The sequence below is a fragment of the Schistocerca americana genome, chromosome 1 (assembly GCF_021461395.2).
Source record: "Schistocerca americana isolate TAMUIC-IGC-003095 chromosome 1, iqSchAmer2.1, whole genome shotgun sequence".
In the NCBI taxonomy this organism is placed as follows: Eukaryota; Metazoa; Arthropoda; class Insecta; order Orthoptera; family Acrididae; genus Schistocerca; species Schistocerca americana.
The window spans coordinates 1,152,526,920-1,152,546,439 of NC_060119.1; the positions used below are offsets into that span (position 1 = coordinate 1,152,526,920).

At 48.0% G+C, this 19,520-nt stretch overlaps 1 protein-coding gene and 1 pseudogene across 2 annotated transcripts in view; one reads left to right on the forward strand and one right to left on the reverse strand.

The window, feature by feature from the left end:
- Positions 1-19,520, forward strand: part of LOC124619462 (tRNA-dihydrouridine(16/17) synthase [NAD(P)(+)]-like) — a 539,847-nt gene that overhangs the window by 340,576 nt on the left and 179,751 nt on the right. The window lies entirely within an intron of this gene.
- LOC124559698 lies at positions 8,025-8,142 on the reverse strand (annotated as a pseudogene).

Consider the following 19,520-nt stretch of genomic DNA (forward strand, 5'->3'; position numbering starts at 1 on the left):
TACGTCTCTCCTGGGCCCATCAGCACCGACATTGGACTGTTGATGACTGGAAACGTGTTGCCTGGTCGAAAGATTCTCGTTTCAAATTGTATTGAGCGAACGGACGTGTAAGTGTATGGGGACAACCTCTTGACTCCATGGACGCTGCATGTCGGCAGGGGACTGTTCAAGCTGGTGGAGGCTCTGTAATGGTGTGGGGCGTGTGAAGTTTGAGTGATAAGGGCCGTTATACGTCTAAGTGTGAACTCTGATAGGTGACACGTACGTAAGCATCGTGTCTGATCACCTGCACCCATTTATGTCCATTGTGCATTCCGACGGACTTTGATAATTCCAGCAGGACAGCGCGATATCCCATACGTCCAAAATTGCTACAAAGTGGCTCCAGGAACACTCTTCTAAGTTTAAACACTTCTGATGGCCGCCAAACTCCCCAGACATGAACATTATTGAGCATATCTGGAATGCCTTGCAACGTGCTGTTCAGAAGAGATCTCCACCCCGTCGTACTCTTACAGATTTAAGGACAGCCCTACAGGATTCATGGTGCCAACTCGCTCCAGCACTACCTCAGACATTAGTCGAATCCATGATCGTGTTGCGTCACTTCTGCGTGCTCGCAGGGGCCCCACACGATATTAGGCAGGTGTACCAGTTTCTTTGGCTTTTTACTGTAAATAGGCGTTACTAAACAGTTAGAACACTGATTCACGAATACAGACTCTGTAAAGAGTAATAGATACTAAATTGTAAAATAGTCTCAAATGTTTTGCAGTTCTGTCCAGAGAAGGATCTTTTATGGTGTAATACAACATTATCGTTGTTGCCCGCACCCTAACTTCGAAAGTCTCCTACCTCTGACATAGCTCTTCCGACTTCCTCTTCCCATTTTGTTTCTTGGCTTTCCCTTTTTCTTCTGTTAGCTGGAATTCATTCCATCATCATTTTAGGCCAGCTGTCCTCATTCAAACGGCTTACATGCCCATACAGTGTCATTCCTTTTGACTCTACTGCACCCACTACAGTTCGTTCTCTCGCATATATCTTCATTTTTAATTTTATCCCGGATTGTCGACCTAAAACAGAATCCAAAGTCGCATCTTTGTTGACAATTAGTATCATTTATTATTATCATTTATTTCCCATGTTCCTGCTCCATACGTCGCTATACTTTCTACTGTTGTTTTAAATATTCTGATCTTTTTTGTTAATCATATATATTTGCTCCATAGAATTCTGTTTAATTGATTGGTTGCTTGTTTACCATGGCGAAAGTGGTTCTTAATTTCGCCTTTAATGGATCCAGCTTTGTTAATAATTATTCTAAAATATTTAAAAGAGTGCACAGACCTTACTATTCCAGAATCTAAGGTCAGGACTTGATCCTCTCCTCCAGTAGTCATATATTCCATTTTGTGGAAAGTAATGGTTAAAACCCTTTTCTGATGTTCTAACCCTGTAGTTCGTTCATCGTCGTCCTCTTCGAAAATGATTTGGTCATCAGCAAAATGCAAAGAGAGAAGCATATGAGCTATAGAGACACACATACTACGACAGGAACATTTCCATAACCTCTAAGTAGATCTCAGGTACGTTTTACATAATGAAGGTGACATCACGCATTCCTGTCGTAACCTTTGGTCAGGACTTTTTGATGTAATACAGAAATGTAAAAATAAATCCATGCGTTGTCATGTGTACAACGAGTCTTCGCTGGAAGGCAAAAGGGTACGAAAGTGCGACGAACAGCACGTTGAAGCTGCGTCTTGAGAGTAAAAGGGACCTCGTTTGTGAGTGGACTACGCTTCTTGGGGATTCTCCCAATGAATCTGTCTATAATATGCGTTTTGTGCGATTAGTTTTATATGGTCCTTGCGCTGAAAATCGCTCCGTGCGCATACTCCCACATATTTAATGGACGCGCACGTATCCAGTGATGGTTCTGGAATCATGTAACCGTACAATAATAATGGGTCCTTCCGCATATCTGTGCGCAATACGCTACGTTTGTTTATGCAGAGGGTCAAGCGTCGAACCTCTATAGATGCCCCTGCATTTCGTTACAATTTTCTGGTTTCTGCACGTTGAGCCTGGCGATCGATGGTCCTCGCGATTTCGGCTGTTCACTTCTTTAATGAAATGAAACGCCTATAGCCGTCGTTTTGATGTTATTTTATTATACGACAACCATTAACAGCGATGTGTGGAGGTTGACGGTTCCAGGCATAACATCGCTGTTACTTAATTCTACGCAAGCCAGTTCGTATACGTCGGACGCAGATGGAATCGTGTATACGGTCGGAGTTCACAGTCTCAGCATCAACTAAGGCCTGAAGATAGTGTACTGAGTCACCGAAACTGTTTGCCATATAATAAAATAAAATCTAAACGACGGCTGCAGGTGTCTCATTTTATTACGTACAATTTTGTAGCAATTCAACTTCTCCGTACACAACAGCATCGTCTGCGGAAGTTTAATAATTATACTCGGTCTGATATTTGGTACGGTCGTTTGTTCATCAGACGGTAACTCGTGACTTTATGGGACGTGTTCTGGAAATCAAGTAACACAGCGGCGACCACGGGCCGGTATCTACTGGTTTCTGGGTATCTCGGACGAAGAAAGATGGCTGGGTTTCACACGACCGTCTTGTCGACTTCTGCAGAGGACTTTGTCGGTCTCCAGGATTCGATACCGGTACCGATTGATCAGTCACGTCGAGGACAGCTGACGGATCGCTTTGGGAGGTTTGATCCCCGGACGGCGGCTCAGTGACACGGACAGCGCAAGGAGGGGCCGTCTGGCTACGCCTCGCACGTAGACTCGGCGCGCGGCACGTGCGGAGCGGGGCAGGTGTGCGGGCGGCGTGCGCCGGCGCCGGCATCGATCGGGCGGCGGCGCGGGGGCGGCAGCGGCGGCAGTCGGCGGCCGCCCTCCGCCGCGCGCGCACGCCAGCTGACGTCACGGGCGGGCCGCCGCCGCCCACGCGCTGTGCGCCCGAGTCGGCGCCGCCCGCAACACGGTTCGCTCCTGCCCGCCGGCGCCGCGCGCCAAGCCCGGCGGAGGCGGCGGCGGCGACGACAGCGGCAGCGGCGGCAGCAACGGTGGCGGCGGCGGCGGGCGCGAGGAGCGGCCGCGGGCGGCGCGCCGGCACGGCCTGCAGGCGCCGCTGCACCCGCTGCAGCTGCTGGGCTGGCTGTGCCTGGCGCTGCTGCCCGCCGCCTTCTTCTGCGCGCTGCGGCCGCGCCCGCCGCCCGCACTCGCCGCGCCGCTGGCCGCGCTGCTCGCCGCCCACGTGGCCGCCCACCTGGCCGCCTGCCTCACGGACCCCGCGGAGCCCAGCCTCCGCCGCCCCGACACCGCCGCCTCTGCCGCCGCCGGCGCGGCGGACTCGGCGGCGGGGCGGCGCTGCCGGCTGTGCGGAGCACTGCCCTCGGGCCCGCGCACCAAGCACTGCTCCGCGTGCCGCAAGTGTGTCGCCGGCTTCGACCACCACTGCAAGTGGCTCAACCAGTGCGTGGGCCGGCGCAACTACCCGGCGTTCGTAGCGAGCGTGGCGACGGCGGCAGCGGGCGCGCTGCTGGTGGCGGCGACGGCGGCGGACCGCGCGCTGCGCTCGCCCGATCCCGCCGGCGAGGCGTCCGCGGCCCTGGCGCGCGCCGCCGCCGCCGCCGTCGCGCTGGTGGCCGGCGTGGCGGCCGCGCTGCTGCTGCACCTGGCCGCCTTCCACGCCTACATCGCGGCGCGCGGCATTACCACCTACGAGTACATCCGCCGCCAGCGCGAGCGCGGCGGCCTCGGCCGCAACTCGGTGGCGCCCGTCTCGCTGCCGGCGCCGCCCCCGCCGCCACCGGAGCCCCGCGGACGCTCCGCGGCCGCCGCCGCCTTCTGCTGCCTGTGCCGGCGCTCCGGCCGCGAACCGTCTCCGCGGCCGGCACCGGCGCCGGGTTCGCCAGTCCGCCGCCCGCCTTCCTCCGCCGCCACTCCTCCACCCCCGCCGCCCCCTGCGCCGGAGATTCCCGCCAAGTGGTATCCGCCGCCGCCGTACCTGCTGCTGCCGCCCCTGGCGCGCCGAGACAGCTCTCCCGCCGGCAGTGACGGTAGCGCCGGAGGCGGTTGCTGCTGCTGCTGTTGTTGCTGTCTGCGCCGACCGCGCCGCAGTCGCTCCGCGCCCGCCACCGCCGGCCGCGACCGGCAGCCGACAGTCGCCGTCATCGGCGGCCCGCCGCTGCCGCCTCCACCGCCCGTGGTCGCCGACCTGCTGAAGGCGCCGAGGCCGCGACGCCGCTGGCCGCCCTCGGTTTGCTCCGGCGGCTCCGAGCCGCCGCCCCCGGTGGCGCCCGACCTTCCGCGGAAGATCGCGGCGCCACCCTCCGCCCCCGCTCCTGCGCCGCCGCCGCCGACCGCTCCCGCGCCACCGCCGCCCTCGCACGCGGCGCCCGCGCTGCCTCCACCCGCCCGCCGCCTGCTGCGTCTGCGCGCCCAGCAGCAGGAGCAGCAGCGGCAACTGCACGAGCTGGGGGCGGCGCTCGCCTTCCTGCGCGACGACCACCGGCCCCCGGCGCTGCCGCCGCCCGCGCTTCCGCCCCCAGCGCTGCCGCCGCTGCAGACCCGTCACCGGCGCGCGTCCCCGCGGCTGTCCCCCATACGCGAGTCGGGCCTGTCCAACCCCGGGTCCCCCCGCGCGCCGCACGCGTCCTGAAGCCCCACGCCGCCCCCACAACAGGTGGAGCGGCAGCTGCCGCCGCCTCCGACGCTTCCTCGCCACGTCCAGTCAGCACTCATTTCCGTCTGCACAGCACGTCCACCGTTCGCTGCGTCCGAAGTTCCGTCCCGCACGCGCCAGCAACGCCGCACCACGAAATCGTCCACTCGCATCACTCCGAGTGATCCGCCGCATCAGCATACAGTGGGGACTGCGTGTGCCATTGTTGCCGTTTGTTCGTTACAACGACTCCTCCGCACTCCTGCACCCCGTCCGCCCCCGCGTGCCTTCCAGCGGCGTCCTCGGGGCGCCACCCGTATCCAGTCTTCCCTCGAGCGGCCGTCTTCCTCCCTGTCCCCCGTCTCCGGGTACCTTCCGGTTAGGAGGGCCCGTCGCGCACGTTAGACTGTACGCAGTTCGGCGCCGAAGAGGAAAGACCACCGCCGGGAACAGTGTTCCCAGTTGTTCGTTCTTGTGTGTCTGCGTGTGCTTCTCAGTGTGTCAGACAGGAATAGTGTGTCTCGTTTCGCATTGTTAACTCTGTACATCGCTAATGTCTCGCAATAAAGAGCTACCAGTCTGTGTACAGATCGTGTCTTCTACTTGACAGTGTCCTACTTTCCCGTCCTCATCTTACGCATTATAATCCGCAATACTTAGAAGTTTGACCGCTATTTCTAATGTACCAAAATTATTCGGTGTGGAAGTCGCTTCCTCCCATATATCCACTCTACGTTTATCCATCTGGAGGAGTAGCTATAACGTAATAACTATCACCATGAAAAAATAAAATTACGCGAACAATTTTTGTGTATTTACAGGCACTTATTGTAAAGTATTCGTGAGGGTACTTCAAGTGTAATTCCCAAAAGTTGCAAATTGTTACCCTCAAATACATCACAGTGGGTCCCTGTATATAACACTTCCCCCGAAAAAGGTGTGCCAGGATTAACAAACAAGGCGCATTTCGCTAAATAATGTCCGCACTCACCATCCCTACCACAACTGGAGGAAACTTGCTTACCTTTCGTCTTGTGAACAAGTAGCTGCCGTCCCAGTCGGCTTCTTGCCCACTGGCCGCAGGCCCTGACGTGCATACAGTAAACACTGCATAACGGAGTGGCAAATAGGAAAGAATTCAGTGCTAGTAAGACTGAGCATTGGAATGGCACCGCATTTTATTTGTACTTATAGGTTCAAAAAATTCAAGAAAAGGATTCTGAGAGCCAGTCTATCGTCAATATTCATAACATGCCTCCCGCTCATTAATCATTAGTTTCCGAACACCGCAAAAGTATCACAACAATACTTCAAACGATCTTAGAATCAGCATTTTACAATTAATTCCGTCTTTACGCGGAGTTGCACTTCACGCAGTAGTTCGTGTGTTGCCACCCCGAAAACTGTCTAGTGGGTTACCTTAAAGAGTTTGGCGCCTACCCTTTCAGGGCGTGTTTGTGATTTGTCCATCCTTTCCATCAATAAGCACTGATAGTCGTCTCACTAAAATTTGTAATTATTAGTTTCGTGTCAGGGACAGTGCTGTACATTTATTTACAAACTCAGAATAATGCAATACAATATACACATTAGACTTCGTGCATGTCAAATTAAGTTTGTGTCCCAAAATTCAGGAGTGTTGATTGCTGGGACATTTGCTGAAACAAGCTCCTCCAGAGTGCAGGCTTCAGGCAATTTCGGGCAAAGCAAGAGGTGTTCACTGTCTTCAAGTTCTCCACATTCGCATGTTGCCTCTCCATTAATGTAGCCCCACCGCTTCAAGTTTTGTTTGCACCGCTTTTCTCCAGTTAGCAGTATGTTCAAAGTTTTCCACATCTGGTGGGGTAGTTGGAAACCAACAGCGGGTTCTTCAAATAGTTCAAATGGCTCTGAGCACTATGGGACTTAACTTCTGAGGTCATCAGTCCCCTAGACCTTAGAACTACTTAAACCCAACTAACCTAAGGACATCACACACACCCATGCCCGAGGCTGGATTCGAACCTGCGACCGTAGCGGTCGCGCGGTTCCAGACTGTAGCGCCTAGAACCGCTCGGACACCCCGGCCGGCGCGGGTTCTTCGTTTAGGTTTTGTTTGTTACTACCAGTGCCTTGACTCGCCACAGCACTATTCGGCGAGCGGAAGGTGATGATGTAATGGCTTTAGTTGTTTGGAGAAAGCGCTTTCTCGACTTCAGCTTAGGACATGATGCTTCGCTTCCAGATATGGGATGCCTGTGATCGTTTACCTCTGTCGCTCTTCTTCATGTGATATCCAGGAGTGTTATGTCTGTAAGAGGGTAGATTTTTGCCATCTGGAGTTCCTCGTAGGCAAGCAGTTATAATGCGGCCTGTCAACGTGCCTGCTGCATGCGGAGTTCTGCCAGACTGGTGCAACGTATTCTGCCGCAGAGAAACATAGAGACAGAGCAGACGTACGTAGAGCATTTGGTTGAGCCCCCTATGTGCTGCTAGTGGGCTTCCGTATAATATTATTTCTGCTGCAAACTTTGAGCTTCGTGTTTTCGCAATGGTCTGTGAAAGTAAAGTGTGCGGTCGGCTTTACTCCGAGGTATGTAGGGGTGTCAGAGTGTTGTTGCTTTCCTCTCAAAGTTACTTCCAGTTTTCTGCTAGTTTGTCTACTTCATAAGTGAAACGCACAGACCTGTGCTTAGGACGAATTAGGCTTTAGGTTGTTATGCTCATAGTATCTACATCTACTACCTACATGGTTACTCTGCAATTCACACTTAAGTGCCTGGCAGAGGGTTCATCGAACCATTTTCATACTACTTCTCTACCATTCCACTCTCGAATGGCGCATGGTAAAAAGGAACACCTAAATCTTTCCGTTCGAGCTCTGATTTCTCTTATTTCTGCTGGAGATTTTTGCCAGATCTTCGAGGGCTGCTGTCAGTTTCATTTCCACCTCCTCGATAGATCTTCTGCAACTGCTCTGTCGTCGGCATGTATGAAAGATCTTGTGTCTGTTCCGACAGGTTGGTCATTGGTGTAGATAATGTACAGCAGTGGTACCAACACACTGCCTTGAGAAAGACCGTTCTTCTGGATTCTCCATCGGCTTTTCTTGATGAATTGGATAAAATAAAAAATAAAAGCTCTCCGTCTTCAAGCCACGAGTGGCCTACCGGGACCATCCGATCGCCGTGTCATCCTCAGGGAGGATGCGGATAGGAGGGGCGTGGGGTCAGCACACCGCTCTCCCGGTCGTTATGATGGTATTCTTGACCGAAGCCGCTACCATTCGGTCGAGTAGCTCCTCAATTGGCATCACGAGGCTGAGTGCACCCCGAAAAATGGCAACAGCGCATGGCGGCCTGGATGGTCACCCATCTAAGTGCCGACCACGCCCGACAGCGCTTAACTTCGGTGGTCTCACGGGAACCGGTGTATCCACTGCGGCAAGGCCGTTGCCCCTGATGAATTGAATGCTATTGAAATTAATAAGTTCTCAGTGCAAGTAATGTCATCAGCACGGCTGGAGCTGTATATTAATATCCAAGCAGTAAATATAAATAATAAAAGATTCACTTGTTGGCGTCCGTCGTTGTAGATGAATCCGCACTGTCTCTGGTCCAGTACGATACGGATCTTGCTCGCGCGGCCGATCTCACGCTATGTGACCATTTGGTGCATAGTTGGACGAGTGTGCCTTGTGATCCTACCTGCTCGCCAGCCTCCCATAACGAAATCTTCCTGCGCTGTGCATTGAAACATATTTATTTATATGTCTCATTAACAGTTCAGAGTAACCCACCGCCTTGAAATGTAAGGTGGGTCGGATGCTTCTGAATCTAACAGCAGAGGCTTCTCATTGTTACAATCTTATTGGTATACAGTTGTTGATGTTTTTTTAAATAATATAAAGAACATAATATGTAAAGATTTCGCTGAGGTTACAGCGAATTGAATGCTTAACAATTGTTAAAATGGTTCCATATAATTTGTTATCACCTAGTTGATGAGAATATAATTTATATAATGCAAATGTCAAAGAAAAAACAACTACCGGGCAGTACTCACACTTTGTTTAGCCTCGTCAAAGCGATGTGTTACGGTATTGTACCTCGGGAATTTCAGAGTGATCCATGTCTGCAGATATGTGCCTGCAAAAAAACAAAGTGTTAATTAACTAACTTTAGTTTTTCCGGGTGATAAAGTATGACTAGACCCTCGTATTCCGCATGCACTACAATGAAAGTCGCCCGAGAAAATCTTTGTGCTGGGCATCTAATCCAGTCACCTCCTTGGTCTTCTTCGTCATACTGCGGTACCTACTGATTAACTCGCTCATACCAAATACCTTTTGGCACATAAAAACATTTGCGGTCTATTTTCACCTTGACGAATAATCACTAGGAACTTATAAAATAGTAAATACGGACCAGCGTGTTATCGTAGCTTGACTAACCATAACTAAATATAGATCTTTTTTTGAATAGGATTTTTGCTTCAGCTCCCTGTAAAAAAAAATACATCGTTTGTGAATAGATCATGCGAAGTGGATATGCGGTCAAGACTTAAACTTTTCTCTGGTTCTCGCAGCAAGTTGTAGTACTCCCTACTCGGAAGTTATTCCAGTTTTACAAGCTGATTTCGTGTGAAATTAAAAACGTGGTGTACACATTTCGTTTGGCGATTACTTAAGTAATGAAAAGAAAAAAACGATCCCAGTAAGCGGATCAGATGTTCTCGTCTAGACAGTTCAACTTGTGCCTGTAGTACTCTGCATAAAAGTAGCTTAGAAACTGTTTGAGATTGAAACTGAAGTTAGACAGTATCACTCTTTGAAGTCTAAGGATTTCGGAATGCGTGTATTTCGTTCTGTACCGCAGTGTGCGCAGTTATGAAACTACTTGGCAGAATGAAACTATGTGGCGGACCGGTACTCGAACCGGGAACCTTGTGTTTCAAGGCCTATAAAGGAGGACCGCGAGTCGCGCATGGGTATTTCAGTCGGTAACAGCATCGCCCACGAAAAGTAAGATTTAGTGGCCTGTAGCCAGTCAGGCACAATGTTAAATTTTATAGAACTGTTCTAACGATTTGATTTGCGCTGACAGTCTGACACTCAGATATGACTTCGCAGCTTAATCACAGTTAATTTTCGGTCACTAGACGACTAATTTCAGTCCGTACGATCACAGTAAGTAGACTGAAACCGAATGGCTTCTATGTGACTTGTGCAACAGCTACTGCGAATAAGATGTGATTAGTACGCCAAAGATTGTTGAATCTCGCCGTACAATACTCGATCTCTAACCAAACTTTGTATCTTTCCTAGACCACGCTTGTGCGGAAGGATAGAAGAAATTTTTGACTAAAAATAAGTCACTGGCCGCTTCTGACTGTAAAAGCTTTGTTGTAATATGTTCTCGGCCGATTTCGACTAGCACGTGATTTCCAAGCAGGCGTCGTGTAATGCGTTAATGAACTGTGTGTGGCTCCCTCGTGGGAAGACAGGATAAGATACAATTATTTATTTACTAATGGTAGTAAGTAATACAGTGTCAACTGCAGCAGTCCATTGCTTATAACCAACAGTCTACTAATTATCACACGCAGCATAACCCAGTCCCACGATGTTGTGGTTATTGCAGTTACTGTGTTCTCCAGTCCGAAGACTCGTTTGATGCAGTTCTCCACACACTCCTGCGCGATGAACTTTATTTCCAGATAACTACTGCAACCGACATCCATTTCAACCTGCTTACTGTATTCATTTCTTTGTCTCCCTCTACAACTTTTATCCTGTAACTTCCCTACATTACCAGATTGACGATTCGTTCATGTCTCAGGATATGCCCTATCAACCGATCCCTTCTTGTTAACAAGTTATGCTATAAATTTCATTTTTTCCCGTAGTCGATTCAGTGTCTCTTCATTAGGTACTCAATCTACCCATCTAATTTTCAGCATTTCAAAAGCTTCTGTTCTTTTTTTATCTGAATTGCGTATCGTCCATATTTCACTTCTGTGCAAGGTTACACTTCAAATACCTACAGAAAAGACTTCCTAATACTTAAGTTCATAATTTTTCAGGAATGTTTTTGTTATTACAGTCAGTCTCTATTTCACATCCTTTGTACTTCGGCCGTCATCAGTTATTTTAATGCCGAAATATTTAAACTCACCTACTACTTTTAGTGTCTCATGTCCTAATCTAATTCTCTTAGCATTACCTGATTTAATTCAACTACATTCCATTACCCTTGTTTTGCTCTGTTGATGTTCATAGCCTCATTTCAAGACACTACCCATTCCGTTTAACTGCCCTTCCAAGTCCTTTACTGTCTCTGACAGAATTACAAATACAAACATATAAATATCCACGTTCAGTCTCATGTGGACTGCAGATAGACATTTTCAAATATACAGTTTTCGTTATTGTGTCGTTTGAGATATTGGATTGATACCCCTCATGCTATAGTGTGACCAAACTAAAACTACCCAGACAAGATGTGTTTGGAATTTCGTGACAGTTTAATATAAACAACAGAGAGATCATTAGAATTCGGGACAGAAGCGACTTAGTGTGATTGTTCTGTGGCTGACTGCTATCCTGCGAGGATAAGTTATTTCGTCTCACACCCACAACAATTTTCCAGGCGAGTTTCATTTTGGCCGCCCTGAGTATCCTGTCATATATCACCATCACCATAATAATCATTTATTGCGTTAACGGGCCTTTAAGACCTACAGTAGAAAAAAAACTCTAAAAATAATAAAAGAACATAGTAAAAAAAGCACATTAAACATCGCGGTCGGTCAGTCACATCTACTGCAAATGGTAGTCTGTTCTCTAGCTTCATCGCCCACCGCTGTTGGTTTCACTTGTTTAAGGATTGACAACACTCGATCCTTCCAGCGCCTCCTTGGACGTCCCGTTGGGCATTTTCCAGGAGGTTGAGAATAGAGAACCTGGCATGGGAGGCATCTGCCTGCTCGAAGGATGTGCCCAAACCAATGTAGCCTCTTGTGTTCTAACATTCGGCCAATGTGTGGCTTTCCAAATCGCTGGTACATGTCTTCTTTCGTTCTTCGTTCCCATTTACCTTCCACGGTATTGTAGACGGATCCATAGATCTTTCGCAGTACCTTCCTGTAGAAGTCACAGATTTCTTCTTCAGTTGTTTCTGACGTCGCCCAGGTTTCAGAACCTAATAAAAGTACCGGCCGTACTAGTGTCATGTATAGCTGTATCTTATTCTTCTGTGGTATCAGTTGTGATTTGAATATATTGTTCAAAATAAACAGCGTTTATTGTTTTTTGGTGCACTTCTCTCGTCACTTCACTTTCATTTGTCAGTATGGAACCCCAGGTGCTTGAATTCTTGAACTGCCATAGATAACAGATTAGTCTAAAAAGATATTAGCTTCAAAATGGCACATTAGTCGAAATCAGACAATCTCTTAAGTTAATGACGAGTGCGGATGGGAGTGTGATTTAACTCGTTTCAGGAAGTACAGAAAAATCACAGTTTTAAATAAATTTGACTCTTCACGTCAGGATTATTAAATAGTTGTATAACTGTATTTGTCTCGTTGGAGACTGCTGTTGGAACCAAGAAACAGTTTAGTTCTACAGTGGTCAAAATAAATGTTTCATAATGCTTTTTTTGTGAATACTGGACATAATGGGAAACAAAACTGGTTTTGTTCTTAAGCAAGTCATAAGAAAACAAAAATAATGTAAACTCATTTCCATTTCATAAACACAAAAAAACCTTACAATAGATTCCACTGCAAACACAACAGTTTCTTCGCACTGTGATCTTGCACATCACATTGTTTGTGAACCAGATCACATTGTTTATGAACCAGATCACATTGTTTATGAACCAATTGGGCCTCCTCGTAATTTGAGACACTTCTATGTGTGGTTAGGCATACTCCTCAGTAAATTCTCCAGATAAGACTGTGGGATACTGTCCCATACGTCCACCGTGGCCTCTGTGATGCCCTGTAAGGATTCTGTTGGGACAGGAAGATTGCAAACCGCTCGTCTTAGCATGGCCCACGCAGTCTCAATGCAGTCGAGATCGGGAGAAAATGGAGGCCATACCATCGGACTGATTCTGTGCTCCACTTAGAAGGTATTCACAAGAATGAGATGGAGGGAGTGTCCATTGTCGTCCGTCAGTTATGTACCAAATGGAGCCACATTGCGTGCAAGGATGTCATGTGTTGCCATAAGGGGTTCCTGCGGCCACATATCACTCCGAAACATGACTGAACCACCTTGAGAAGGGTGGCGGTCTACAGTACAGTTAGGGTGTAAACGTTGTCCTGGTTGCTTCCACACACTTATATCAGTAGTGTCAGGGTGCAGACTGATAAGGGGCTCATCAGAAAAGAGCGTTGTGTCCCACTGCTGCCTAATCCACAAAGAGTGGTTTCGTGCCGATGCGACACGAGCATCTCTCTGAACCAGATCTAGAGGAGGAGCCTTGAGCGGTCTTCCGGCACGTGATCCCTGCTCAGGGAGCATATTTCGTATCGTTTTTGTTGAGACCTGAACTGTAGCTGTTTGGAACTGCCGCCGTAGACGTGTAGCATTGTGTTACGGGTTTGTGATTGATGTTATGTACAAGTATCGCTCGTGCATACTTGTTGTTTTTGTTCCGTGGCCACTGCTGTGACAATCTTAAACTGATCCTGTCGCTAGAAATTTGTTTCATATTCTAGAGACATCACTTCGACTCACAGCGACATTTGCTGCAACATCCATCTATCTCATTCCCTGCTCCTTAAATGTAACAATACTGAGCGTCTGATTGTACTTAATTGTTGTTGGAACCATGATGAACCAACACAGCTGTCGTAATGACACATAGCACTAGTACTGCAATGTTTCTAGGTGACAAGATTCCTGAAGACTGTTCCATACTGCCCCCTCACGGTAGATACATGGACTGTTTCAGCTAAAATTCCACTACAAACAAACCATTGTATTGATATCATAACTTATTTCTGGATTATAACGTTCAATATTAAAGTTTCGGTCATATGCAACATTTATTTTGACAATTGCGTTTAGTGACAAAATTTATGTGATCAAAAATATCCCGACATCCCCCAAAAACATACGTTTTTCATATCAAGTGCATTGTGCTGCCACCTACTGACAGGTACTCCATATCAGCGACCTCAGTAGTCAATAGATATCGTGAGAGAGCAGAATGGGGCGCTCCGCGGAACTCACAGACTTCGATCGTGGTCATGTGATTTGGTGTCACTTGTATAATACGTCTGTACGTGAGATTTACACACTCCTAAACATCCCTAGGCCCACTGTTTCGCCGGCCGGTGTGACCAAGCGGTTCTAGGCGCTTCAGTTTGGAACCGCGCGACCGCTACGGTCGCAGGTTCGAATCCTGCCTCGGGCGTGGATGTGTGTGTTGTCCTTAGATTAGTTAGGTTTAAGTAGTTCTAAGTTCTTGGGGACTGATGACCTCAGATGTTAAGTCCCATAGTGCTCAGAGCCATTTGAACCATTTTGAACCCACTGTTTCCCGTGTGGTAGTAAAGTGGAAACGTGAAGGGAAACCTACAGCACAAAAGCGTACAGGCTGACCTCGTCTGTTGACTGACAGACCGCTGACAGTTGAAGAGGGTCGTAATGTGTAATTGGCAGTCATCTATCCAGACAATCGCACAGGAATTCCAAACTGCATCAGGATCCACTGCAAATACTATGACATTTAGGCAGGAGGTGAGAAAACTTGGATTTCATGATCGAGTGGCTGCTCATAAGCCACGTATGACGCCAGTAAATGCGAAACGACTCCTCGCTTGGTGTAAGATGCGTAAACATTGGACCATTGAACAGTGGAAAAACATTGTGTGGAGTGACGAATCACGGTACAGAATGTGGAGATCCAATGGCAGGTTGTGGGTATGGCGAATGCTCGGTGAACATCATCTGCCAGCGTGTGTAGTGCCAACAGTTAAATTCGGAGGCGGTGGTGTTATGGTGTGGTCGTGTTTTTCATGGAGGGGGCTTGTACCCCTTGTTTTGCTTGGCACTATCGCAGCACAGGTCTACACTGATGTTTTAAGCGCCTTCTTGCTTCCCACTGTTGAAAAGCAGTTGGGGGATGGCGGTTCATCTTTCAACACGATCGAACACCTGTTCATAATGCACGGCCTGTGGCGGAGTTGTTACATGACAATAACATCCCTTTAATGGACTGGTCTGCATAGAGTCCAGACCTGAATCCCATAGGACACCTTTGGGATGTTTTGGAACGCCGACTTTGTGCTAGGCCTCACTGACGGACATCGACACCTCTCCTCAGTGCAGCACCCCGAAAGAATGGGCTGCCATTCCCGTGGCACTTGATTAAACGTATGTTAGCTTCAAAATGACACATTAGTCGAAATCAGAGAATCTCTTAAGTTTATTACGAGTGCGGGTGAGAATGTGATGTAACTCGTTACAGGAAGTACAGAAAAATCACACTGTTAAATAAATGTTACTCTTCACGTCAGATTTATTAAATAGTTGTATAACTGTACTTGACTCGTTGGAGCTGTTATCAAGGCTAAGGGTGAGCCAACATCATATTGAATTCCAGTATTACCGATGGAGGGTGCCACGAACTTGTAAGTCATTTTCAGCCAGGTGTCCGGATACTTTTGATCACGTATTTTATTTCGGTGGTCACTAAGGTATGGCTGATCAGCCCGCGAGCGACGCTATCCCGACACTTCGCCTGAAGATGATGGAGACGTATTCCATCGAAACGTTGCTACGAGACGACGACGCTACTCGGCTGACAACCCGTGAAGACTTATATATGAAATTCGCCGTGAAAGCTTGCACTCACATTTCGTGTTTTGTTTCCCCACCTGACGAAAGTTCCATGGTGTGGTGATGGCAATGAAGAATCCGCGCCATTACGTTCCAGTGCAGGTTGCTTATCATCTTGCAGCATCGAAAACTGTATAGTGCAAATTATATATATATATATATATATATATACACTCCTGGAAATTGAAATAAGAACACCGTGAATTCATTGTCCCAGGAAGGGGAAACTTTATTGACACATTCCTGGGGTCAGATACATCACATGATCACACTGACAGAACCACAGGCACATAGACACAGGCAACAGAGCATGCACAATGTCGGCACTAGTACAGTGTATATCCACCTTTCGCAGTAATGCAGGCTGCTATTCTCCCATGGAGACGATCGTAGAGATGCTGGATGTAGTCCTGTGGAACGGCTTGCCATTCCATTTCCACCTGGTGCCTCAGTTGGACCAGCGTTCGTGCTGGACGTGCAGACCGCGTGAGACGACGCTTCATCCAGTCCCAAACATGCTCAATGGGGGACAGATCCGGAGATCTTGCTGGCCAGGGTAGTTGACTTACACCTTCTAGAGCACGTTGGGTGGCACGGGATACATGTGGACGTGCATTGTCCTGTTGGAACAGCAAGTTCCCTTGCCGGTCTAGGAATGGTAGAACGATGGGTTCGATGACGGTTTGGATGTACCGTGCACTATTCAGTGTCCCCTCGACGATCACCAGTGGTGTACGGCCAGTGTAGGAGATCGCTCCCCACACCATGATGCCGGGTGTTGGCCCTGTGTGCCTCGGTCGTATGCAGTCCTGATTGTGGCGCTCACCTGCACGGCGCCAAACACGCATACGACCATCATTGGCACCAAGGCAGAAGCGACTCTCATCGCTGAAGACGACACGTCTCCATTCGTCCCTCCATTCACGCCTGTCGCGACACCACTGGAGGCGGGCTGCACGATGTTGGGGCGTGAGCGGAAGACGGCCTAACGGTGTGCGGGACCGTAGCCCAGCTTCACGGAGACGGTTGCGAATGGTCCTCGCCGATACCCCAGGAGCAAAAGTGTCCCTAATTTGCTGGGAAGTGGCGGTGCGGTCCCCTACGGCACTGCATAGGATCCTACGGTCTTGGCGTGCATCCGTGCGTCTCTGCGGTCCGGTCCCAGGTCGACGGGCACGCGCACCTTCCGCCGACCACTGGCGACAACATCGATGTACTGTGGAGACCTCACGCCCCACGTGTTGAGCAATTCGGCGGTACGTCCACCCGGCCTCTCGCATGCCCACTATACGCCCTCGCTCAAAGTCCGTCAACTGCACATACGGTTCACGTCCACGCTGTCGCGGCATGCTACCAGTGTTAAAGACTGCGATGGAGCTCCGTATGCCACGGCAAACTGGCTGACACTGACGGCGGCGGTGCACAAATGCTGCGCAGCTAGCGCCATTCGACGGCCAACACCGCGGTTCCTGGTGTGTCCGCTGTGCCGTGCGTGTGATCATTGCTTGTACAGCCCTCTCGCAGTGTCCGGAGCAAGTATGGTGGGTCTGACACACCGGTGTCAATGTGTTCTTTTTTCCATTTCCAGGAGTGTATATATATATATAGCACCATTCACACACTTATAAGTTTCGTCACATGTGACTGCGTGTACATTATTGCGGATCACATGCATCCCTTCATGCTAGATGTCTTCCCCGACGGCGTTGGCATGTTCCAGAGGATAATTGCCCGCGACACAATACCAGAATTGGCTTCAGCTGTTGACGTCTTAACCACCAAAGTCACCTGATGGACCGCATCTGGGACGCTATAGCGCGCCAGCTCCGCGTCCACAAACCACCGGAATAACTTTCGGAAACTGCGTAACCTGTGCGTAGGCTTCTGATGGCACATTCTTCTGGAAACCTAACAGGGACCCGCGCCACACAGAATCTCTGCTGTCTGAGTAACAAAGTCATTATTTCCTGAAATGTTATACGTATGGATATCACTGTTTTTCTCAAATTGTGATGGGTTATTTAAGACAAATTTCATTATCTCATATATGTATTGTGATGGTGCAGTTAAAATGCCCAACTCCTTGAACAGATACCCACGTGACAATCGTGGGTGAACACCGCGTATACTTCTACTTTAAGTGATGAATTACCCCATTTATACGAAATCTAAATTGTCTGAGAAACTTAGTAATATGCTTCTTCTAGTTATTTTTCATCAATATGTACACTGTAAATTTGTAGCATTAGTCTGTACTTACTTGTATGACTCCATTTGTTGTACAGAGTCGAATACGTTGGGTTCTTTTTTTTTTTTTCAAAATTTAGGGCTAGTCCATTTTCAGAGAAACACTTAATAATTCGTTGTTAAACATCATTCACAGTCTCTCATGTTTCGTATTCGCTGGTGGCATTTATTGTAACACTGCAAAAAACCAATTCTTCTTGTTGAATGTTAGTGGAAAGTCATTCATGTATATAAAGAACAGAAGTGAACCCAAAATTGAACCCTGTGGAATTCTCTTCGTGATATCTCCACAGCCACTAAAATTTTCTACGGCTCCAAGACTTTTTAAATTATTCAGCACAACACTTTGCATTCTGTTAAGTATGATTCATACCAGTTGTGTGTAAAGCCATCAGTTCTATGAAAATGAAGTTTTGCTAAGAGTAACAAGATCTACGCCGACGAATGTCTTGGTAAGATAACAGAAAATATCAAATAGTTATATTTTATTATTTAAGGCTTTCAGTTTTTGGTGGATGAATGAATAAATAACAATGCCAGTCCAGTAACCATTCTGAAATTCAAACCGTAGTATGCCAAGTAAATTACTTAAGTGTCAGACTACTACTGATTCCGTTACTTTCTCGAATATTCTGATGTCAGTAAGGAAACGGAATGGTGATTATTTTTATTTTAGTTTTTATTGTCACCTTTCTTATGAAGAGGTGTAACAATTGCATATTTTAATCTTTCTGGAAAAATTGTCTTTGCCAGTGTTGCACTACGTATGTCAGTAAGGACATTATTAAGTAGAGCAACTTTTCAGTTTTCTATTCGAAATTCCATAAACACAACATGAGCCCTTTTTTTTTTAGAATTTTTATAATTCCATTACTTTCAGTGAAGGATGTTGGTCTTCTTCTAGGTGCTTAAAAGGGTCATAATGCTTTGGGTCATTAGCGTATTTCATTGAAAACCTAACTATGCATTTCCTGTCCTTATTTGCTCATCTGAAAGTTCTCAATTTGGAATCAACTACCATCTTTATTAATTTGACGCTAACGGTTAGAGTTACCCTAAATCCAGGCGACAGTTCTGATTGTAATACCACGTTCTGCAATGCAACCGTGCATCACTCTTCTCTCCCGATTTTTTGAAAACTTCGTGACATTTATGTCTTAAGATACATTACGCATTTGTTAAATCTGCAGGGTACCACTAAGTGATGGGACTAAACGCTATTTAAATGAAAATGGTTTAATTCTGTAGGACGTCCTTAACAATATTGTATACTTGAGATATTTGTCTCTTAAAATAATGGGATTCGTGTGGAGATACTTGAACGCTGGCAGCAAGCTCCTTGGTGCGTGTTGGACAGTCTACACTGAAGGCTTGCGTGTGTGACCTGATCATTGAGAGCAAACGTCGCGAGGGTCATTGACCGAAGTCTCTGCGGTGGGGTGGCTGCCGGACACGCGATGTGTGGCTACCCCCGAGTAAAAGACACATTTGGCGCACACTCACGGTGTAACAGTACACGTGTCTGCTACCATAGGCCTAAAGTGAAGCAGTAGAACCTTCAGCGAGTGGAACTACGAATAGTCAGTAATGTTTTCAAAAGACATCATCGTCGCCTTCGACATTTCCGCTGCTTGCCTCATTTATCGTGGTCATTCCAAATTACTGTTTGTCCAGAAGCAAAATAACAAATGTATCAAATGGTTCAAATGGCTCTGAGCACTATGGGACTT